This window comes from Dromaius novaehollandiae, chromosome 2 (assembly GCF_036370855.1).
Source record: "Dromaius novaehollandiae isolate bDroNov1 chromosome 2, bDroNov1.hap1, whole genome shotgun sequence".
Taxonomy (NCBI): domain Eukaryota; kingdom Metazoa; phylum Chordata; class Aves; order Casuariiformes; family Dromaiidae; genus Dromaius; species Dromaius novaehollandiae.
The window spans coordinates 82,656,385-82,678,217 of NC_088099.1; the positions used below are offsets into that span (position 1 = coordinate 82,656,385).

Below are 21,833 nucleotides of genomic sequence, written 5' to 3' on the forward strand. Positions count from 1 at the left end.
TAATTAACACTAACTGTGACTACACATTAAGACATTTCTCTGTCACTCATGGCATGTAGTGTTCACCTTTGTTTGAAGTATATATGTGATGAAGTACAACTCTCTCAGTATGCGTCAGTGCCCCCCCCTTGCACACATCTCCCTCAGGCTATCCAAGGTTAGCTGAAGACTGAGGCTGAAAAGATTTTTAGGCTGACCTGTTTTATGTCGCCTGTGTTATTTAATTTATCTGAAGGGTGCTCAGGGCAATGGCTGTGTTTCAAATAGCTTGATGTGTGCATGAACTAATAAATTTTTATCTATACTGAGCCTTGATCTACTGTTATAGGAAAGAGCTTACACTGTATGTGAAAGAGAAATCTTACCATGCGCATCCAGATCTTAAATGTACACAGACCCATTAAAGCTTTATTACTAGCTACAAAGTATTGTCAATAATCTTGTACTTTCACTGGATGTTCATTGATTAAACGGTTTTAAGACATCAGTTAATTGCTACCAATTAGCAAGTTTGCAAAGGTTATGAACTACAAAACTGTGAATCAGAGTATAAAGCCATTTTGTGAGGTTTATAATTAGAGAGGTGTAGCAAGCCTCCCACTAAATGGTTTAGTGTCAGAATTTATTTTAATTTGTACCCCAGTAGTAAGATTATCAAGTCCTGCTTTTACTCACACAGTGAGCACCACACGGAGAAAATAATTAGGTGGACAGTTTTGCTGTTTTGCAGTACTGTCCTCATTTACAATAAGTCCTGAACTTTGCAGTGAATATGAGTGGGGTGGGATTTTTTTTTTTTTTTTTTTTTTCCTCTCACCATACCTGGAATGCTTCACATATATTAAGGGGGCTTTGTTTATTTTTTATTTTCAGCCTTCAGACTACAGGCAAGCAAATGTTGTAATCATTTTATGCCCAGGGAACAAGGCACAAATATCTTCGGCTAGTGTTTGCAGAACAGGTATCCCCCATAACTGATTCCCAGGATGAATAGCTAGGGCTTGATGTTTTGTTGGATCTCTTTCTTTACTTTTAATATGCCTTATGCTCACCTGCTGCTTCCACTGCAGTTTTAGGCATTCAGCTTCAGCCAGTATGGCTGCATCTTATTCACATAATGAATTTGATTCAAACAGGACCATTAATTATAGAACAAGTGGGAATAAATCCTGTTCTCCTGGACAGCATGTGGCATGTGGAATGACATGAGTGTCCTTTCTTTCTCTGAAATCCCTTGCTTTACATGATATGTACCTTTCAATTTCGGAAAAGAAAGAAAGCAGGAGGCTTGCACGTTATACAGGCTTCTATTATGCTCAAAGCAGATTTAATTCATCCATTATAAATGAAGCAGAAGCCTGACAGAAAAACATGACATCTAATGGTGTAATTAATATAATCACTTCCTAATAACATGGTTTTGCAGGTTCAGACTTTACTTTCATCATCATTTGTGCAAATAAATTTGATAGATCAAATGTTGAGAAGAACCCAAAGCAATGGTGACCTGATCAAAACCTTTTTATCAAGTCATGAATTTCCTGCTTGAAATCTAATCTTGGAGAGAAAAAAAATCTGCATTTATTGTCTCTTTCAGGATACAAGCTGGAAGTAAAATGACTCACATTCTGAAAGAGACAAAAAATGACAACTGAAAGTGATGACTACAGTTTCATATGTTTCATGCAACATATATGAAACTGTAGTCATCACTTTCAGCTGTCATTTTTCTTACACTTGCTGCCCTATATTGCATGAAGAACTATGGAATAGCCTCTTACAAAGTAGAGGAATCCTATTGTGAGTATTTTTTATTAGTCCTCAATAAAAAGAGTTGCACTAGAATTGCAATAGCGTGATGTTGCAGGCAGCCTTTCAAATCGCATTAGGCGCATGGCGATACACAGGTTATCAGCACACCAGCACGTACCTGCGAGATGGAACTTGGATACCTACCCACCTCCTGAAAGCTAACTGCACCACATTTCCAACTTTGTCCAGACTTAACCAAGAAAGTACTACGCAATATAAATGCATTTCAGTAACTGAGGCAATTCTGGTGAGAATATGTACTTCATAATCCATGTATCCCTTTGGATGTCAAAGCCCATCATCTTTACCCAGCAGAGTAATTCAAGCAACAACCGTAGTGAAATTACACTATAACCAAACTAGTATTTAGTTTTTGAATCCAAACAAGGAAAGAGATTTATTTCAGCTACCCTGGCTTTTACTGAATTCACATTCGTAAGAGTTTGGCCATGTGCCTTAGAAAATTATAATACTTGCATAACAAGATTTGCATTTAGTGAATGCTACTGCTCTTCGAGCTGTTATTATAGTGACTCTCAAACTGCCTTGCAATACACAGTGCCAAAGAAAGCAGACTGGTCAGACCATGTTTTGTGAATTCTACTTCTTATGCTGAAAAGCTACTACCTTCATTTTTCACTTTTACCTTCTCCTGGGAATAAGAACAAATATAAAAAGGTATGCGTTTGCTAACAGCTTCTTAAAATATTTGTCATGAGCAAATTAAGAGTGAGAGGATAGAAGATAACAAGACTTTTTGCAGCACATTCCATTTCTATGAGAAATATCTTGGGGCTTATTGGAGGTTACAGCTCTGCCTGCACAACCACTTGGAGTGCATGTATTTCACCGAGTGCCAGTGGCAGGTCACAAACGAAGACTGTTTGGAACCCTTGACCTTAACTATTGTCCTGACAATCAGATGCACACTGCTGTAGTCCAAAAATCTCTGAAGGCAATTTGTCACCTACAAGAATGCATTTCTTTAATTTTGGTGCTTAGCAGCTCACTCCCGTCCTTCAGTTTATGTTGCACTGACATTCCTTAAGATCATTCATGTTTTTGCTCTCACTGAATTGCACAAAAAAGTAGCTACCTAGCAGGTCCAAAGAACCTCAGGTTTACTTTGGAAATGGACACTAAAAACAAATTGAGATAGAAGAAAAAACATTCTGAATTTTTAACTAAAGTTTAGAGTAAAATTTAGATTTAGTTAGTATGGTCATAGAACAAAGTCTTAAACCTGACCAAGCTTTGATTTGATTGATTTGGACCCAGAAGCTGTTACTCAATATCTGTTAAGCAGACTTAATGACAACATTGCTGGTGAAGGCACATGCCTAGAATTTCCTGTGTGCTGCATAATGTGTAAAAAGCAAAAAAAAAAAAGAAAAAAAATTTTGATATTTTTCTCAGAAATGATCAATGAGTTATCACTGAAAAAATGGTGTCATATCTGAATCACTGGGATCCATACTAATAAAAGCACTATACCTTAAGCAAGATTTGGACTTCCTTCAAAATTTCACCAAAAGCTGCATCACTCACACATTTGATTTGGTAATCTGTGATCTGGACATATTTAGAGCAATTGAGTCAGGGCACCCTACAGTTTTACTTCTCAGCTGCAAAGTAAATCTCTCATAAGTTTTGTCCCATTAGAATAGTTAATGAAGTGGAAATAATAAATAAAGCTCTGTTAAAGTAAGCAGTTTAGGCAGCTGTTACCGACAATGACAATATTGACTACAAGTAAGTCGGGCTTGTTTGCCCAGTCAAAGGTTAACTTTCAAAGTATAAGAGCTGCAGTATCCTGAAATTAAATTTAGGCAAATTCTGCACTCAAGCAAAATGTAATTGACCCAGATCACTTTTAGCAAGCAAAAGTTACAGTGCTTCAGTCTGCAGAAAGAGGAAAAACACCTTGCTTCTCCACAAGGAAAGGCTACTAAGAAGTGTCACTCATTTAGGAGGAATGGAGGTCCATGACAGTTCAAGAGAAACTTTTTCCCCCATGTGTGCCAGTCAGTTCATCTAGAAGATGATTTCCTCCTACATCTCCAATAAAGAAAAGAAAGCAAGCTTCTCTGAGAACAACAGAAAGCTTTCTGTAGCCAGAAAGCTTGAATACATAATAAGAGTGTCCAGGAGAAGAGATGCTAAGTATGCAGCGTGTCATGAGCATGCTGATGGTTCATGGCATGAAAAACTACTAATAAACACCAAATGAAGAAAATGCTTGTTAAAGCTCTAAAAATATTTTGGCAGTATAGGTGAGAAAACCAGGAATCTCTGCAGTCTGATATCACTAAAAGCAGGAGAAAATGTACTAATTACCTTTTCTTCAAAAGGAAAAGACCCCCTCCAGAATTTGTGAGGCTCATGAATTGTCATATGGTCACCAACAAGCCTTTGTTGACAACAGCAAATATTTTGAAGTCCCTGAATGTGCCTATACAAAGCAACATCTCTGCCACTAGGGATGGCATAGATGTATCACATATTCAAGCCTATTTTTTTCTTACTTGCTAATTGTTAATAGGGAGTGAGGTTTTTTTATTATTTTTATGTCTACAGTTATGAGGGCAACCCAATTGTAATTCCTAGTGCTAGTGATCAGAGCTACCTGTTAATTGTATTGTAACAGCCTATTGTAACTGTAGTATTAGTGAATTTGTCTTACAAAGGCATTTGCTATCTCACTGATGAGTTATCAATGGCAATCTATCAAAACTGAATTTTGGAGTCATTTTTAATTCAGCCCATTCATTAAGGTTTGCATAAGTTGTTTATGGAAGCCAGAGAGGTTGCTTTGAATGTAAAAGGAAGTTTAGGAAAATGGTAGGAACTGGTCACAACTAGAAACCGAATGTAAAACTGGGGGTATGGTGCATCAGGTGACAATAAAGTCTCTATTCATCTGATTAGGAGCTTCTTTAACAAAAAAGATTAATCAATCATTAGAAGTAAAGTTGGAAGGGAATTTGTGCCCTAATTCATACCAATAGTGACTTTCCTTTCTTTAGACTTTTTTGTTCTTCTTTATCGTGTAGGGCTGTGGTTTGCTTCCTGTTAAGGGAAACTGGATACGTTAAACTGCAAAGGCCCAGGGCTAGTGAATCATCCACACACAGAAGGTCACACAGAAGAGGAGGGGAGTTCACATTTAAGAAGGTAAGACTGACTGAAGAGATCCGGCGCATCCAACTGAATCTGTCCCTTTCCCTGGCTTTGGCTCTTCCTCTAAACAACCCATAATATGTTCTGCACATTCCCCCATTTCTCCTTTGGCGTCCCACAATGAGTTTCAAAACCCCCTCAAATATTCCATAAAGAATTTGCACATTCCCATGAGACTCATGATAATCTGGTTCCCCTTGTCCTCGCTTATCAGGTGCAAGAGGCTGGTTGAACCTTTCCAAGGCTTTGACTTGCGCTTTTGGTTGTGTTCCTTCAGTCACGGCCTGAGACATCTGGTCTTTGGTATTTTCTCTATTATCTCCTGTTCTTTAGGGTTTGTGTATCTAGATGTGGTTTATTACTTTTTCTGTCTCTAGTCTTTTGTTTTTATGTTGAATAGCTGTTAACCAGAGATCTCCACAAGCCAGATGCCCCTACATTCCAGGTATCTGCATATCCTTTACATTCTGCATTTTCTTATGCTTCCTAGTGTCGTCTGAAAAAGGACACGCTCCAACCACTAAGTAACTTTTGATGATTGCCTTGACATCTTCTCTGTTGCAGCTTACAAGTTTGGTATATAATCTTTTATTCTAGTTTTCAGGTTTGTTGTCAGATGCTAGGGAGCATTTTGTAGACTTTTGTGGACTAAACTTTTACAGAATGGTTTGCAAGGGCTTCGATTTGATCATCTGCATGGTACATTGACTTATTTTCCTATAATATTATCTTCTACCAGTATCTTCTGAAATAAAGCAATGTTTTCTACAAGGGTGCAAAATAAAGACATGGAGACAATATAAAACAATAAGGTTTGCTTTGAGCAAGGGCAAGTAATGATAATACATGAAAAAAACAGAAGGGAAGAAGTGGTTAAACCCAGGTTGCTTGGTTTGAATGCATGGAGAAATCCACTGATTAGGTTTACTTGCAACAGACTCAGACTTGTACAACGGATTACAAGGCTATGCTATCACCATTACCATTGAAGACTCTCTGCAAGAGTGTAACTAGGCTGGTGTTTCACTGACACTGTATTACTTAGTACAACAATTGTTGTAGTAGCACTTCAGAGATGATCTGACTGAGAATATTCCATCTTTCATCTGAGTGTGACTAACCCAAGTTCAGTTTATGAACAGCTGGAGGAAATGAGAGTTTCTACATACCAAACCTAAAATCTCTGATTCTTATCCCATCTCCTCTGCTCTACCTATTAGTTGCCCACCTGAGCCCCTCTAACAGAAAATACTGTGTGCCGCTTTGCTGTCTACAGATCCCCAGCTATTGATTTCAGTCTCATGCTACTCCAGGTAATATTTCAACATAGGCTGGAGAAAAGCAGTTTCAGCATTGTGATATCTTTCATTTGTGATATATGCCCAGCCCAGCAAAATTACTCTGTGACTATCGCAATTTCAGTCCTTAGGATACAAAATGTTATTGTTACAGATAATAACTTTCTCTGTTATACATAAGATAGGATGTAGTCTGAACACATCAGAAAGCCATGTATTTCCATCAACAGCAAGGACAGGTCTCGCACCTATACAAAGAACATGACAGTAATACTGAATCCAAATTTTGTCTGGTCATTAACCAAAGAGGCACTAGTTCTGAATTTATTAACTCCTCATATGAGAGGGTATAACTGAATAAGGTGCTGGCAAAATGGACAAATCTTCAGGTACCTTTAACCCTCTAGCTGTAATTATGGATTTGTGTACAGCTTACCTCATAAAGTCCACTATATAAATTTAGTGCTACCTATCTGCTGGCTATGTCAATTTATTCACAATCAGCTGCATGTTTCACTATGTCTGCCTCAAGGGCACAGTCATCAGCATGAATGATTACCTTAATGATTTTTGTGGAGCACTGTAGCCCATTACGATAATTGGAAACACATCCATATTCTATCATGAATTCCCTTGCTAGCCAATGTTCTTCAAAGTATTTAAGAAAAAAAAGAGCAGTGTTGTACTCATCACACATCCTGATTCAGCAATAGGAAGAGGATCAGACAAGATATCACCCACTTTGACCTCACATACTAGGGAATGGAACAGACTTATTTTACCAGTAAATTTCCTTTGCGGAACTGTAGAACACTGAAGAAAAAATATGCCATAAAATAATCTAATATGATACAAATGACCCCTCCAACATAGCTATGAGCTGGGAATCTTTGAGCTAAAACAATGTATGGACAGCTATTACAGTATCACCAAGGAGCAGCAGCCCTGTGCTGCTGGGTAAGGGAAGGCGAACTGGGAGCCAAGGATGACAGCAGGACCAGCAGGGCAGTGCCCTCACTGGCAAAGGTGCAGTCCCACAGTACCCAGAGAAGCTGAACAAAGCAGGTCTGGGGATGGTGACCAGGTTCAGCCCACAGTTCAGTGATCTCCAGAAAAGTCCATGGTGATTAGGCAGGTCTGAGGCCAGCCAGGAAGTTAAGTCATCAGGGCAGGGGCAGCAAGGCACATGGCCAGGCACAGGCACAGCTGCAGCGTAGCTCAGGCAGAGTCCAAGGGTGAGGGCCTGAGCTAAAAAGCAGCTCCCGAGTGAAGGGAGCAAGCCCCCACCAAGGATCCAGTAAGCTCTTGCTCACAGCACACTGATTCAAGGCCACACAAATGCCTTATCAATTTTGGTCTTGAGCCCAGGCAGTGAAAACACCAGGGTACGGAGGAAAAGGCATTCATAGCCTTGACAAGCATGGTGAAGAACCTTTGTCCTCTACCTGAGCTAAATAGACTAAATAAAGTGAATCCAAAATGTGGGCCCTAATAGCAATATTTTAAAAACTATACTACGTTATTCATTAAGAATGTGTTCCTGAGTCATGCTCTTCAGATTTTATAACCTCCTGTTACTGTAGGGAGGGAGGAAGCACAAAGCTTTTCTGTCACCCCAACGTCCCTTGGAATTCCTAGCCTGCCTGCTGAGCAACCCTTGCTGCCTCTCTCAGCTTCTGCAGGAAACAGCCTTGGCTAATTGTTTCAGTGACCATTTCTCTGGTAGAAACAAGATATATAATAGCTTGGCTGACTTCAGTTGACCACAGATGATCTGCACAGCACTGAAGACACTAGAAAGGGAGCTCAGCAGTTCTGGTTCCTCGGTTCTTCCTCACTCCAGCACTACGTATAGTCAATGTTAGCATAGAGCTAACATACAAACTAATAACCTTTACTGCAGTAGAGATCATTCCCTGAGGCTCATATATACCTTGAGATAACCAGAAGACAAAACAGTTGTTTTCAGAACTGAACACACTTCCTCTGCCATTGGCAGAAGAGTATGGCATTCCTCTACCATATCACTGACCTGATAGCCTTCTATGATGAAGTGACTGGCTAGGTAGATGAGGGGAGAGCAAGGTGTCTACTGTGACTTCGGTATGGCTTTCGACACTGTCTCCCATAACATCCTCCTAGGCAAGCTGAGGAAGTACAGGCTAGATGAGCAGCCAGTGATGTGGCTTGAAAACTGGCTGAAGGGCAGAGCTCTGAGGGTTGTGCTCAGTGGCACAAAGTCTAGCTGGAGGCCTGTAGCTAGCGGTGTTCCCCAGGAGGGCAATACTGGCTCCAGTCCTGTTCAACTTATTCATCAACGACCTGGATGAAATGACAGAGCGCACCCTCATCAATTTTGTGGAGGGCCACTAAGATGATTAAGGGACTGGAGCATCTATCCTATGAGGAAAGGCTGAGAGAGCTGGGACTGTTCAGCCTGGAGAAGAGAAGGCTCAGAGGGGAATCTCATCAACGTCTATAAATATCTGAAGGGAGGATGTAAAGAGGATGGGGCCAAACTCTTTTCAGTGGTGCCCAGTGACAGGACAGGAGACAAAGGGCACAAACTGAAGCAGAAGAAGTTCTGTCTGAACATAAGGAAAAACTTCTGTACTGTGAGGGTGACTGAGCACTGGAACAGGTTGCCCAGAGACCTTGTGGAGTCTCCATCCTTGGAGATATTCAAAAGCCAATTGGACACGGTCCTGGGCAGCCTGCTCTGGGTGACCCTGCTTGAGCAGGGTGACTGGACTAGATGGATTAGATCTCTAAATGTCCCTTTCAACCTCAACTGTTCTGTAATTCTGTGATTCACTGGTGTCAATATTAATGTTGTCCCTTGACTAGGGAATCAGCCAACCTAGAAAACTCCTGAGGTGCTAGCTTCCACTGTTTTCCACTGTCCACCTAGACAGCATAAATGGTCCAGAATGGTTCAGACAATCTGTTCACTCATATTGCTTGCAGCTCTGTGACCTTTTCATAACAACCACTTAGGCTGTTATGCTCAAACATTTTGACACCATTGGACTACATCCTTAGCTTCCCTTCAGCATTCAAATTGTGCCTGATGATTTTCATGGCTTCAGAGCAATTCTCTTATACAGCTGAAATCAACTATCAAGGAGTTAATTTAATTCAGTCTTTACAGCCTGACTAACTGCTGTATTTTTTCTGTGTTTTAATTTGTACCATAGTAGAAACCTCAATGCCACTTAAGCTTTCTAAATGTTACCTGTGCTCATTAAAAACAGGATATGAGCATTGTCTGTAAATATATCTAGAATGGAAGCTATTTAGTCAAAGGACAAAATAAACCTGCCAAGAATGGGTTTAGCTTAGAAACTGGAATACTGGTGATCATCAGAGCAGTCGGGTCTGGAACAGACTTCCAGTGTGAGCAGCAATAGCAAAAATGTTTATAAGAAGGATATCAATGACTTTACAAAAAGGAATACATAAAACATGGGGCCTACAAACTGAGAACTGGCCCAGGTAAAATTTTCTAAAGTATTGAAGAAAAGGCTGAAATTCATAGCTATATGACAGAGTAACTGCCAACTACCCTTCATTTCAATACTATCAAAGAGAGAGGTAGTGACCAGCTTTCAAGTGAGACAGCATCTCCAGATGAACAAAAATTTCAGCCCAGTTTCCTAACCCAGCTAATACATAATAACATTCCTCCAACTCACTGATTGCTCAGATGAGATACCAAATGACTATACATCCTGAACTATTTCCATAAATAAATAGTGTTTTACAAACCCTGTATAAACATCTCATTTCCATTTAGATATATCGCTATGATTTATAGTCACTTTTATTTTTGGTTTTCAGTTCCTCCACTGAACTTTCTGCCAGTTTTCAAAAAATACATGGTGAAAGTTAAAAAATAATACCCCTAAGCAGTGTAGTATTTTTCCCCTTAAGAAACAGATGTAGCTATGCAGGTTTTGAGGTAGTTTAATAAGCTTCTAAACCCTCTGGTGTTTGCCTGCAGCTGGCAACAATTTTAAACACTAACAGTGTTTGTCAAAATATTTTACATAGCCCATAAATACAGGAAGCCCTGTCAACAGAACTGCTTTCAAGAAACAGGTTATCATTTCACACAAAATGTAGTAAAAATCTGGAACTTAACATGGGATTAAAAAAAAAAAAGATAGTAAGATGGTCTACTTATCTTTAAGGCATTGGACCATGACTTCAAAATTCTCATTGGTAGTTCTCTAGACCATCTACTGAGTTAAGACTAGAAATCAAAACCATACAAAAGGTCCCCTGCTGCTCTGTTGTTGGAAGGCAAAACAATTAAAACCTAGTTATTAAAAAAAAAACAACAACAACAACAAAAAACAAAAAACAAAGAAGCCAGAACCTAAGCACGGTTTGAGAGAAAAATAAAATTATGCAGTTTTAAGTTAAGGAAGGTCCTTGTTCAAATTCTAGACATTCTTGTCAACCTCTTCTGAAGAGGCACTTTTATTTGCGAGAGAAGTTCACCATTGCTCACTAGCATGAGGCTTGTGGGAGCAATAGACTGCTGGAAGTTCATTATGTTGTCTGTGGTGAAATGCTAACATCAGACGGCCATATGTTGCAATAAAAAGTTTGAGAGACAACAAGCACTGAACAAAACAGTGGGGACACAGAGCTATATCACAGCATGAGCGCCACCAGCTTCTGAGACATCTTGCACCTGCAATCCCCCAAAACAGGACAGGACGGAATAATTACAACATTGGGCAAATTGCATTATGCCAGATGGCCATAAAGGAACCCCCTGCTCTCCTTCCCAACCACCTCCTCCCCTCCCTTCCCTTGGGAAGATTTAGCATTATCTTTTCCATAATACTCCAACTGGTTTTGGCAATATACAATATACAGCAACAAAATGAGTTTCTCCTCTTGTCAGAATATATGGGCCTCAGCCAGTATCGAGCAAAGAGATGATGAAATTTCCTTTGCTACCTAAACTCTCTGCGTTTACTGGAGCAGAACCAGCCACAGGGCACAGTTTATAACTGACCCTCAAAAAGAAAGCTGCATTTGTAGCAAGCCCAGCAACTCTCCAGTCGGTGGCATTACCTCCACCCAGCCCTGATTTAATCACATGTGTTCACACAAGTTGCTCTTAAAAACAGATCATTAACACTTGACACAAACTACATGGCATGACATGTGTACTTGTTCAGAACATTTCCTCAGAGATATCAGGCAAAGCCCTGTTCATAATCTTCCTTTTAAATTACAGTACTTGCCCATTCAGTAAGCAATCAAGTCTAATATTTGATCAAAGTGAAAGGAAACACAATCTTGCCTCCTTTAGCTTAATTACTATTGAAAAAACATTTAAGAAAACAAACATGCATTTTAACTGCTTACAGAACTAGGCGGGAGGAACAAAAACCTCTGGGATGTGACGTTTATTACAAGCCAATGTTTGAGGAGGATTTATTTTTTTTTTGGAAGTAGCACATAGCATTTTTGCACATAAAATTATTGCTTTCCAGCAAGTAGCCTACGTCTTTGTCAAAGTGAGGAAGTTAGAATAATTGATGAGACTGTTGCAGAAAACAAATATCTAATGTCTAATGCCATCTTTAGCAGTCTTTTTGTAATTAACTAGGCAAAAAATTCACATTTATGTGTCTCTGCAGAGAAGGTTTTAGAAAGTTCTTGTCCTAACTCTATGTGGATGTCATTGATTTCTGACTTCGGATAAAATCAGGTTTCACTTAGGTAATCTGTATAGTAATCAAGACCTAGACAACTGCCCGCGAGGTTTGGTGTAATGATGCTCCCAGAACCATCATCTCTAACAACAGGACTTTGGGAAAGTCTGAGAGTCCACTTCCCTATCTGATCTCTGCATTTGAAATGGCAAAATCACTTTTTACCTGTATTAGGACCTCTATCTATTAAGCAGGAGCTTAACCACACATAGTAAAAGCTGTACAAATATGTGACATGATTACTTCTCTGAGACCAGAGACAAATAAATTAACACAGATGCTGCAAAACGAACACTGGGACAGTGGCAGACAGAAAGATACCCTGTGATCTAATATCAGCAGCACAACACATGTGAGTTTATATTTGTGTACAGCAGAAGAGTTCATTACAATCTCTAAGCTTCTGTTTCATGTATCTCCCTTTAATCGGAGATATTGATTGGAGTTCCTTTACACTACAGATTTCAGTGGGTGTTCATCAGGTAATTTCATTTGCTGTGAAGTGTTGAGCTGGAGTCTATTTTCCTTGTCTAGAAATAAGTAGGATAAAGTGATTTTTTTTTTAACTTCTAGTCTCAAAATACGGTATATTAAAATTCACATTTTTTTATACAGTCACTCTGTAGTTCCACACTTTTTCTTATGGAATATTACTACATAGTATCATAAGCTTGAATTTCCTATGCTGCAGACTGAGATTTGACAGGAAGAGAAATACAGGCAAGATACAACAGTAACTGCTACTAATAGGATATGTTTCCATTAAAAAAAAAGAATCGATTTTGATTTCGATTTAGCTGGGTAAGAAAATATGTCTTTTAGATTAAATGAAGTAGAATTACTACCACTATTCTGCTTAGTATTCTGATTTGGCTTCATGAAACGTAATTTTTTAGCATTTCACTGTTTAGGAAAATTCTACATGTATCAACCTAGAGCACTGCGGAGATTAAATTAATGCCTTCTCAAGACATCAATACCAAAACATTAAAAAAAAAAAATAAACATGTAATTTATGGATTCATCAAAGGTAATTTATGCTGAAAGTTAATGTACATAATAGCTTTCCAGCTGCTATTAGAAACTGCTCTGTGCTTATGCAGGTGCTGAAAGTTGTCATGCAACAGGCTCTAACGAGAGGTGCTGGTCCATGACACCACCCACCCAACCGCACAGACAGCTGCTGGCTGGAGCGGGGGTCTTGCCCCTCTGCTTTCGCAGGCCCAGACCCCAGCCAGGAACTCAGTGCATTTCCACGCTTGTGTAGGTACCGTGCTGACTGCATCGCAAGCCCTTTCGGGAGCTAAATGGCAAAGAACTAACCCAGTAAAAAATAAAACCTTTTCCTCAGTTTAGCTTCTTGCACCGGCTCACCGCAGAGCCAGACGAACACTAGGCTGACATAGGAGGAGGAGCTGGCGCACACAATTCGCAAAGAGGCTTCGAAGATGGGTGGAAGCAGGACTGTCCCTGTGAATAAAAGCTAACTATTAGGTCATGTTCATTATATTATGCACCTGCACCAGAGGAAAAGTTTAGAAAAGTATCTTTTACAGTGCTGTAAACAATCCTACTTGTAACTATCAAAACCTACAGCGCTGCTGCATCACATAATTTCCTGTGAGAAAATTCAAGACTTGCTTCTTGAGAAAATTATAACGGTTACACTCTACAATTAGCCTTCGTAACTATTGGAAAGATTGAGCAAGGTGACCAAATGTAGATTTTGAGACTGGTGACAGAGACTGAAGCTGACACCCTTTGCTCTGATTGATGTGGGGGTTCAAGATCTAGGGCAAAATATCAGTAATTTATCTTGAAGATAAATAATAGGCTCCCAGTAAACTATTTGCCTTTAAGGAATAAGCAAACCAAGAATAAATATTTTTATAGTTACAGAAAAGAGCTGGCACAAACACTGTCATACATTTAATACAGCAAGCCGTTTTTATTAGAATATGATTGAGGAGTTTGCTGAAAAAAATGTGGAATTACAATGAGGCACATTTTGGTGCATAACCTTTCCCCGACATTCTGTTTGCTCTTAATCACCCGTAAGTTCACTTAGTACAAGAACTATGTTTTTTTAAATATCATCCTGCATTATTGTGAAAAAGAAGGAAGGTATGCTCTTAAACACACTCAGATACACACAGTGGCATTTGCACAGAACGTCAGCTGTTTGGAGAAATCAAACACTTCGTTTCATCTCTAGCTGTCAGCCTTGCAAGGTACCGCTGTTTTCACTGTGAAGACATCTGTAGGAAGAAGATAATTCAAAAAGAAGGAAAAGGGTGAAATATAGTCTTAAAAATAAGAGAAGACTGTGTAATAATTAGATATTGCTTAAGCTGTACGGTCTTGCCTATGACTTTGACATGGCTTACAAAAGGCATAGGGCATGCACTGACTCTAGCAGGCACCATTTTACTGGTTCAGCTTTCTGGGCAGTAAAGAAATCAGCCTTTGCTCAGCTCACATCTGTGCACAGCAGGGGCCAGGTGGAGAGTCTTTTGGCAGAGGATGCTTATCCTGATGTTTGTTGTGCTGGAGCATTAGTCAGATCATTAAAGTGACTGGCTGCATTTAAGCTGCAGCAGTCGGGGAGGTTTATGTTCATCCACCTGTAAATGAGCAAAGGAAGAGAAACAACGAGCCTCCTTGCCGGCATTACCGCAGCACGGGTAGCCTGTCACGCACTGGATGATTTGCCTTATTAAGTATTCATTAAAGTATACAGAAAGACTCAATGGAAGAGGATTCAGCCTGACAGATGGACAGTCTCTACCTAGTAACTGAAAAAAAAAATGCCGCCAGAGCCTAAACCCAATTCCCACATAAAGTCGAGGACTTAAAATCAAAAATTGTCTCCTCTGTGCAATCTCCTGTTAGTGATCTCCATGCCAGACAGATCTCAGCCATTTATATATTTACAAAATAAAAAAGTATAGTATTTTTGCATGCTATAAACAATTGTGCATAATTTTAAAGCCATAGAATATAGTGAGAAAATTTAAAGGAAAACAGTATTTCTTTATTTCTTTCATCCTTAACTATGAGACCATATATAGTAAACATCTCACCTGTTTGAAGCTATCAGTTAAATTGTTCTACATTTAAATAGTTACAGGTTTTCTTTTATTATTTTATTACTATAAAATGTTTTTCTTTCCTATTCTGCAACCTAATTCAACTACTTTTGTTGTTCTAATAAGAGAGGCCTCATGGAAGCAATTTACTGATTGGCTACCAATGCACTGGGTGTTACAGTAGAGTATTCATTACTGTTAACTTGTTTCCTCTTCTAATATTCTTATGACACAGTTTTCAAAACTATACATAAAGAACAGTGGGAAAAAAACAGGAGAGAAAGTATTACATTGGTCTGCATTGAGGGAACATTTCAGCTATGTCTGGAAGAAAGGAAGGTATGGCTTATACCAGGAAGATACCACAAAGCAAAAATACTTTGGGAGATGCTGTCCTGTGGGTTTATTCAGAAATCACTAAGAAATTATTTTCCATAGAAATGAAACCAAGAAATATTATTTAAGCCCAAGCAGCACTATTTGAGTTGATAGTCTCAACTTAATTATATTACTTGGACATGCATACTTTTATATTTTTAATTAATTTATTTAATTAATTCATTCAGTTTAAGCAAAAGATTGAGGAGGGAGGTATTTCTTCATTATTTTATCCCCATCACTATGGCAGAAAGTAAAACTTAAGTTAAAGTGGCATTCACCATTTTCAGGAACGGTAATGTGGCGACTCTGACTACTCCTACACACCTCAGAGGTCATGAAGACCTCACAACAACTATCTGCTAGAGGTGGCTAGGGAAGGCTAATCTGGAAATCTAACATCCTCTGAAAGCTGACTTTGGACAAGGACTGGAGTCAGGATTCACCAGGAGAAATTAATGTTATTTGAGGTCCAGTGAATAACACAAGTGAGATTAACCTTAGTGAGATTAAGTAGTTACTTATTTTCCAAAAAGTCTCAGAGGATTATCCTCTTTCAATAATTTGAGAGTTTAATACTGAACTTCAAAAATGGCTGCAGAAGAAAGGTTTTAAAGTCAACATTTATGGATGCATTAATACAAGTTAATATAATTTTGTAACTGCTACTGACACAGATGACTGAAGGAAAGGAAGACAATTTTTCTCTATTCATCCAATATTGAAATTTGGATATCTAATAGTGAATCTTGACTACCTTTCACATACAACAGTTGCTTTTTCCTTAAGCCCCAAGTAGCTTTGCCTCAGAGCCCCGGCAGACACCCCAGCTCTCGCTCTGCATCCACAAGGAAAGACGGCTGAATATAGATGGGCTGAAAAGAACACCTCAGAAATGCAGCACCTTTTCTCTTGCAGCCCCCTACAGCTATCATTCTACGTGGCTGCATATTGCAGAGTTTGAAACGTATTTTCTTTTGATATAGTCAGACAAGCATGCACAAAAATAGTTGCCAAAGGTGTTCTCAGTGCCTTGACTAATTTTTGCATTAATATTTGCTGTTCTGTTCTGTAAATAGGTACTCTAGGCTTGTTAGGAAAAGGTCGCCAGATTAAAAAATGTTGCATTTCCAGCACAAACCTAAAGGATTCAGGCCAAACAAAAAACAAAAAAAAAAAAAAAAAAAGAAAGTTGTTTTCCAAATACAGTGATTGTAAAACTGATGTCCAAAGTTCACAGAACTGTAGACCAAAAACCAACCGCTGCTGCATAAGCGTTTAATTGAATGGGGACCATTAGCTGTTCTCTACCAAAAACCCCTGTCTTTAGCTATCTACAGAAGACCTATATTCACTACCAGTAATATGGCTATAGGTTTTAGAAGACTTGCAGAGCATGATATCCTGGCATAAGAATACTTAATTGTCTCTTCAAAACATTTAAAATACCATCTGTCTGATACAGAAGTGGTTTCTTTGCAGTTTCCTTTATTTTTGCCCAACTCTTATGTTGGAAGATAGAGGGTTGGAATGGCTTTTTGATTAATTTTATACTAGTAAGATTTGTACCAGTATGATTTATATCCCCTGATTTATTGAGTTCCTAACTTTTATGATTTTAGCTTTGCTCTTGCAAATAATTCAGACACTTTCCACCCATAGAATAGTAACCTTTAGCTTTTATAGAGTAATGCTGTATGAATCTGAAGCAGCAGCCAAACACTGCATTGACATTTAGGGAGCAGATGACACCACTGGGGAGCAAAGGGGCTCACAGCAGGAGTAATGATGCTGAAGTATCTCTGGAAAGTTACCTTCTAGATATTTTAACCTAAATGGCTAATCTTGCCCAAGGGCATTGTTACCCAGACTCTCTGGTTACAGCAGATCTGAGTTAAATGGTTATCACCCTAGCTGCCTATTTTCACAATACACTGGCGGTTGCCGCACCATCATATCCTACCAGCTTTACCATTCACCTGAAGGAAGGCTCTATTTTATTTCTTAAAATCAGTTTATTTTACAGAAGTGAGACTGAGGACAGACAAATGATTAAACCAGGGGAAAAAAGAAAAAGGAACAGGAAATTATCTCCAGCCTAGTGCAGAGAAAGGTAGGGGGAGAAAATGAGAAAAGAGAGAGAAACAGGGGACAGGAATGACTTTAAACATATCTTAGCCAGAATCATTCATACGAGCTAGGAACTAACCAAGATTCTCTTTTACCCATATGTGGTGACTCATAAACAATGTATATGACAGCTGTGCTAAATGGCAAAGCCACACACCTTTAAAATAAAATGGTCCTTGAGATAGATTCCTTCTAATGCATACAGATTAGCGAGAAAGGTGAAATTCTGACTTTCTCAGAAGTTGGGTACAAAGGCATTTCCAGATGGAGGTTTGTCTCCCATTTCAGCATTTGGGGTCAAAGGAAGCAACATGCATGCTCCCACCCTGCTTTAGGGAAAATAACCACAGAAGGAAGCACTCTAGATCTTGCCCATGCAATTTTTTTTACTGCTCCTCATATTGCAGGGAAACTGATGGGTAATACATTCTCCCTTACACTTTCTTAGGAAATTCCTTGCAAATTCAGTGTTTTCATAGTAACTGAAATGTAAATATTGCAGTTATTGACAGTGGTTCATCTCTCCAGGTGGTTGAAAAACTGCAGCATGGTTACTGAAGAATGATTTCCCATGAAAATGCACCCTTACACTGCTAGTAGACATACTATACATGCTGTTGCTCTGTTAAATTCTGATCACCTTAGAATTACAAAAAAGCAGATCTGTCTCCATTTCACCAACTGTATCTTTACATGCCAGTGGCTTCTGCAATAGTAAGAGAGGAAGTCATTCATTAGTGACAGATCCAAAATTAAATGTTACTTCTTAAACTAACAGTATAAAAGTCACCATGGCATTGCACAAGAGAAAAAAAAAATCTACTCATGTCAAAATATGTGAAAAAGTCACCTACTCAATCTGCTGGTATCTGAGCGCCAACTCTGGTATTCCACTGCTTTATAGTTCTAAGATACCTTGCCCAATTTTGTATTATGGATAGTCCTCCAGTTCAGTCTAAGCAGACAGGCAAAGGTTTTCACGTGCAAACCTCCTTAGGAATTATCAGAAAAAAAAAAAATCCCAAGAATATTAGCCACCTACCATTTAGTCCTGAAGTTTTAAAGAATTCTGCCAAAACATGCATTTATTCAAAAGTTCAATAGTTATGAAACAGTCTAGCAACATACATATCTTACTGCAAGGTTGTTAGTCAGTGAAATGTGGAAAAAATAGTTAAAATTAGTTCTGGTAGAAGTAGTAATGATAAATTGTTTGCACACTAGTGGAGGAACAAAAATTGAGAATGGCCAAGCATCTTTAAGAAACAACTTTCCATTACCTACTAGTTTCTGCCTATAGGTACATGCGAAGCAAGCCTAAGAGATTTGCAATAACATCTGCAAATTAGCTGTCTAGATTTCTTTCTTTTTCTCTTCTTTTCTTAAAGAGACTTTGGTGACAGGTTTCAAAAGAGCAGCTACTGAATAAGGAGTGTCATCTAATAAGCACCAGTATCTGAGTTTATCTCAAAGAATGCATATTTTAACAGAAACCTATCCCAGTCAAAAAGTTTGTTTGACATTGGGTACACCAAATTAAGTCATCTACAGCCAGCTTCATGCGCAAAGCTTTTGAGTTTAATGAATAACTAGAATTGTTCTAAATAAGCCAAATCCTTTCAGGACAGCTTATGCATACATGTCATATGTTACTTAGGCACCTATGACTTGCGTGGGAAATGAAGCATATCTGAAATGGGGCAGGTATCCTTTTACTATTTACATATCAGACAGTCCTTCCACACACCTTTGGCAGGCTGCTCAAATGCTTACCTTAGAGCTTTGACACAGAAAAATTACAGGTCTCTCCCTACGCACATGTATAAAATTGCTTTCCTAAAAGTCACATGAAGGAAGTCACAAACTGCGTCCAACTCATGAGACACAAAATTTTCACCTATCATGTAAAAAACTGCCCTAAAATAAATGAGGGTACAGCTACAAAGTTAGCTTCCAACATCCTAAAAGAAAAAGGTATCACAAATGGTCAGTTTTCTGGTATAAGCTCAACAAATGCTTGATGTAACCTCCAGCTGCATAATCAGCCATGGAAGTAGCGTCTCTCTTTTGTACAATTATTCAATAACTGTCCACATCATCATCCATTTCTCCTAACTTTTCCATCCTCTGCCGTGTCAATACTTCATGGAGTGAGCACAGGTTTTTCTTTTTGGTCTAAGAAGGTCTTGGTATTATCTATGTCTTTTCCTACTGCCTTGCCTTGACTCTTTCCTGCCTTGCGAAAGAAGTCTCTCGACTTTGAAGTGGGAGCATCGTTCATGTGACAACAACCTGAAGTTTTTCTTCACTGGTTCACAATGAGACAAATGCCTCTGCAGACAGTAACCAAACTTAAAGTCACGCGCATGCACATTATCATGTGAAGTATACTGTACCTTATGAGGGGCATGATTTCTCAAGGACGATGAGTGTCTAAGCCCTGTTGTTAAAGAGACTCCATATTATTTCCAGTTCTCTCATCTCCCCCAAAATGCAATTCTCCTGCCAAGATATTCTGATGCATTTTCTATAAGGAAGGCAGAAGAGTGCTACTGCATAAGGTATGGCAGCTATGTTTGTGCCATGAAAATGACTTTAGACTAACCCCTTAAAAGTGAGATTCAGCCTTTCCTAACTGTTGGTAGATTAATAAGCAATATTTCACATCAAAAAGGTTAATTTCAGTGACCTTTCCACATTTAGAATGAAAGATGAAAAAGCTTACACTTATTGCTCTTGCAGGCAACTGACAATACCAAGAAGCTCATTTTATGAAACTTTAGTGATTTTTTTTAATATGCAGTCCTGTCAATAAGGACATGACATTCAGGACACTTGCTGCAATCTCAGGAATGAAGTGACAGTAGCTGTAAAGAGAATATCTGCTCCTATACCTCATTAAGGTTCAAATCCGAGGTTGACATACTGCAGTAATGCTCTTGACAAGAGATGAAGTTGCAAGCCTGCACCAGCCAAGGAGCCATACCTGCTTGCTTCATTTTTCCAGGGACTACTGCTGTCATGAGTAGATCACTTTGTTCCCCTGTCAAACTGAGTGGCGGAGGGATGCCTCATTCCACTTGTGGGAGATCTGCAGACTGGGAATACCAGCAAGTCAATCTGAGAAAATATTAGCTGGTACAGAGATGGAAAAGAAGTCTGGGAAAAAAACACATTTAAGACTTTTTTTTTTTTTTTTTTTTTTTTTGGCATCACTTTTACAGTTTTAATAGCTGCTGCATATGAGCAATTGGGGTAACAATTCCTGGTTATTGCTGCGTTGCATTGTGTAACAAGACAAACTCATTACTTAAATATACACTTGGAAGTAAATGAAATAAAACCTGAACAGATGATGTGTTCTGCTCATTTGTTAAAAATAAAACAATACACAAGCAAAAAAAAACCCCTGCCTCTGTGCTTCTCAGTGATGAAAGCATATTAACAGCCATTAGGTGTAAAATGCAGAACCATCAATAAAGCAAGGAAAAACTTAACACTGCAAAACTGTTTAGAAACACATGCAATAACTAAAGCTGTAAATATATGTACATGTACACACACACACATATATATATATACACATAAGCACATTATGCAGCTTTGTTTTGACTAATGTAAAAAATTGTAGCATCCATTACAGTCCACGAACTATTATGAATGAGAGTTTCAACACCATTAGTAAATCAAAAAGTTATGTACCTTAAATCAGAGAGGGCTTGTCCAGCACAAATTTCAGCTGTGATTGCTGCTAACCTAAAAAAGTCCTTTCATTCCCTCAGTTCAGGATCAAAAGCTGTGACTAAGCTTCTCTAAGACAATCATGTCTGTAAATGCAAAGTATAACCTCTATACAATCAAAACTTAGAAGCCATTCAGAAAAGAGAAACATCTCCATTCTCCCAAGAAAAGAATATTAATAGTGAGAAGACGAAAGAGAACGATACTTCAACAATACAAAAAGGTGACTTTTATGAACATGCCCTTAGCAAACTTGTTAGTGAACATCTGTCCCTAAACATTTGTTTGTAACTGTGATTAAAAAAAAAAAAAAAAAAAAAAGGGCTGTTTTGTACATTGTCCTGTGTAGTTCTCTAGAAGATCTGAGAGGACCAATGACAAAGCTTAGTTTTCATGCCACCATTCCCCTAGTCCAAGCACTTTCCTTTTTTAATTTTTTGATTTGTCATGGCCAGCATAACAAATAT

At 38.7% G+C, this 21,833-nt stretch overlaps 1 long non-coding RNA gene across 1 annotated transcript; it reads right to left on the reverse strand.

The window, feature by feature from the left end:
* Positions 1–13,952: 13,952 nt before the first annotated feature.
* On the reverse strand, positions 13,953–21,418 carry LOC135327320 (uncharacterized). The gene is made up of 4 exons (XR_010387429.1): positions 21,328–21,418; positions 20,612–20,723; positions 20,022–20,065; positions 13,953–14,286 (listed from the first exon to the last, which is right to left on the reverse strand). It is a non-coding gene; the product is annotated as an uncharacterized LOC135327320 (long non-coding RNA).
* Positions 21,419–21,833: the final 415 nt, after the last annotated feature.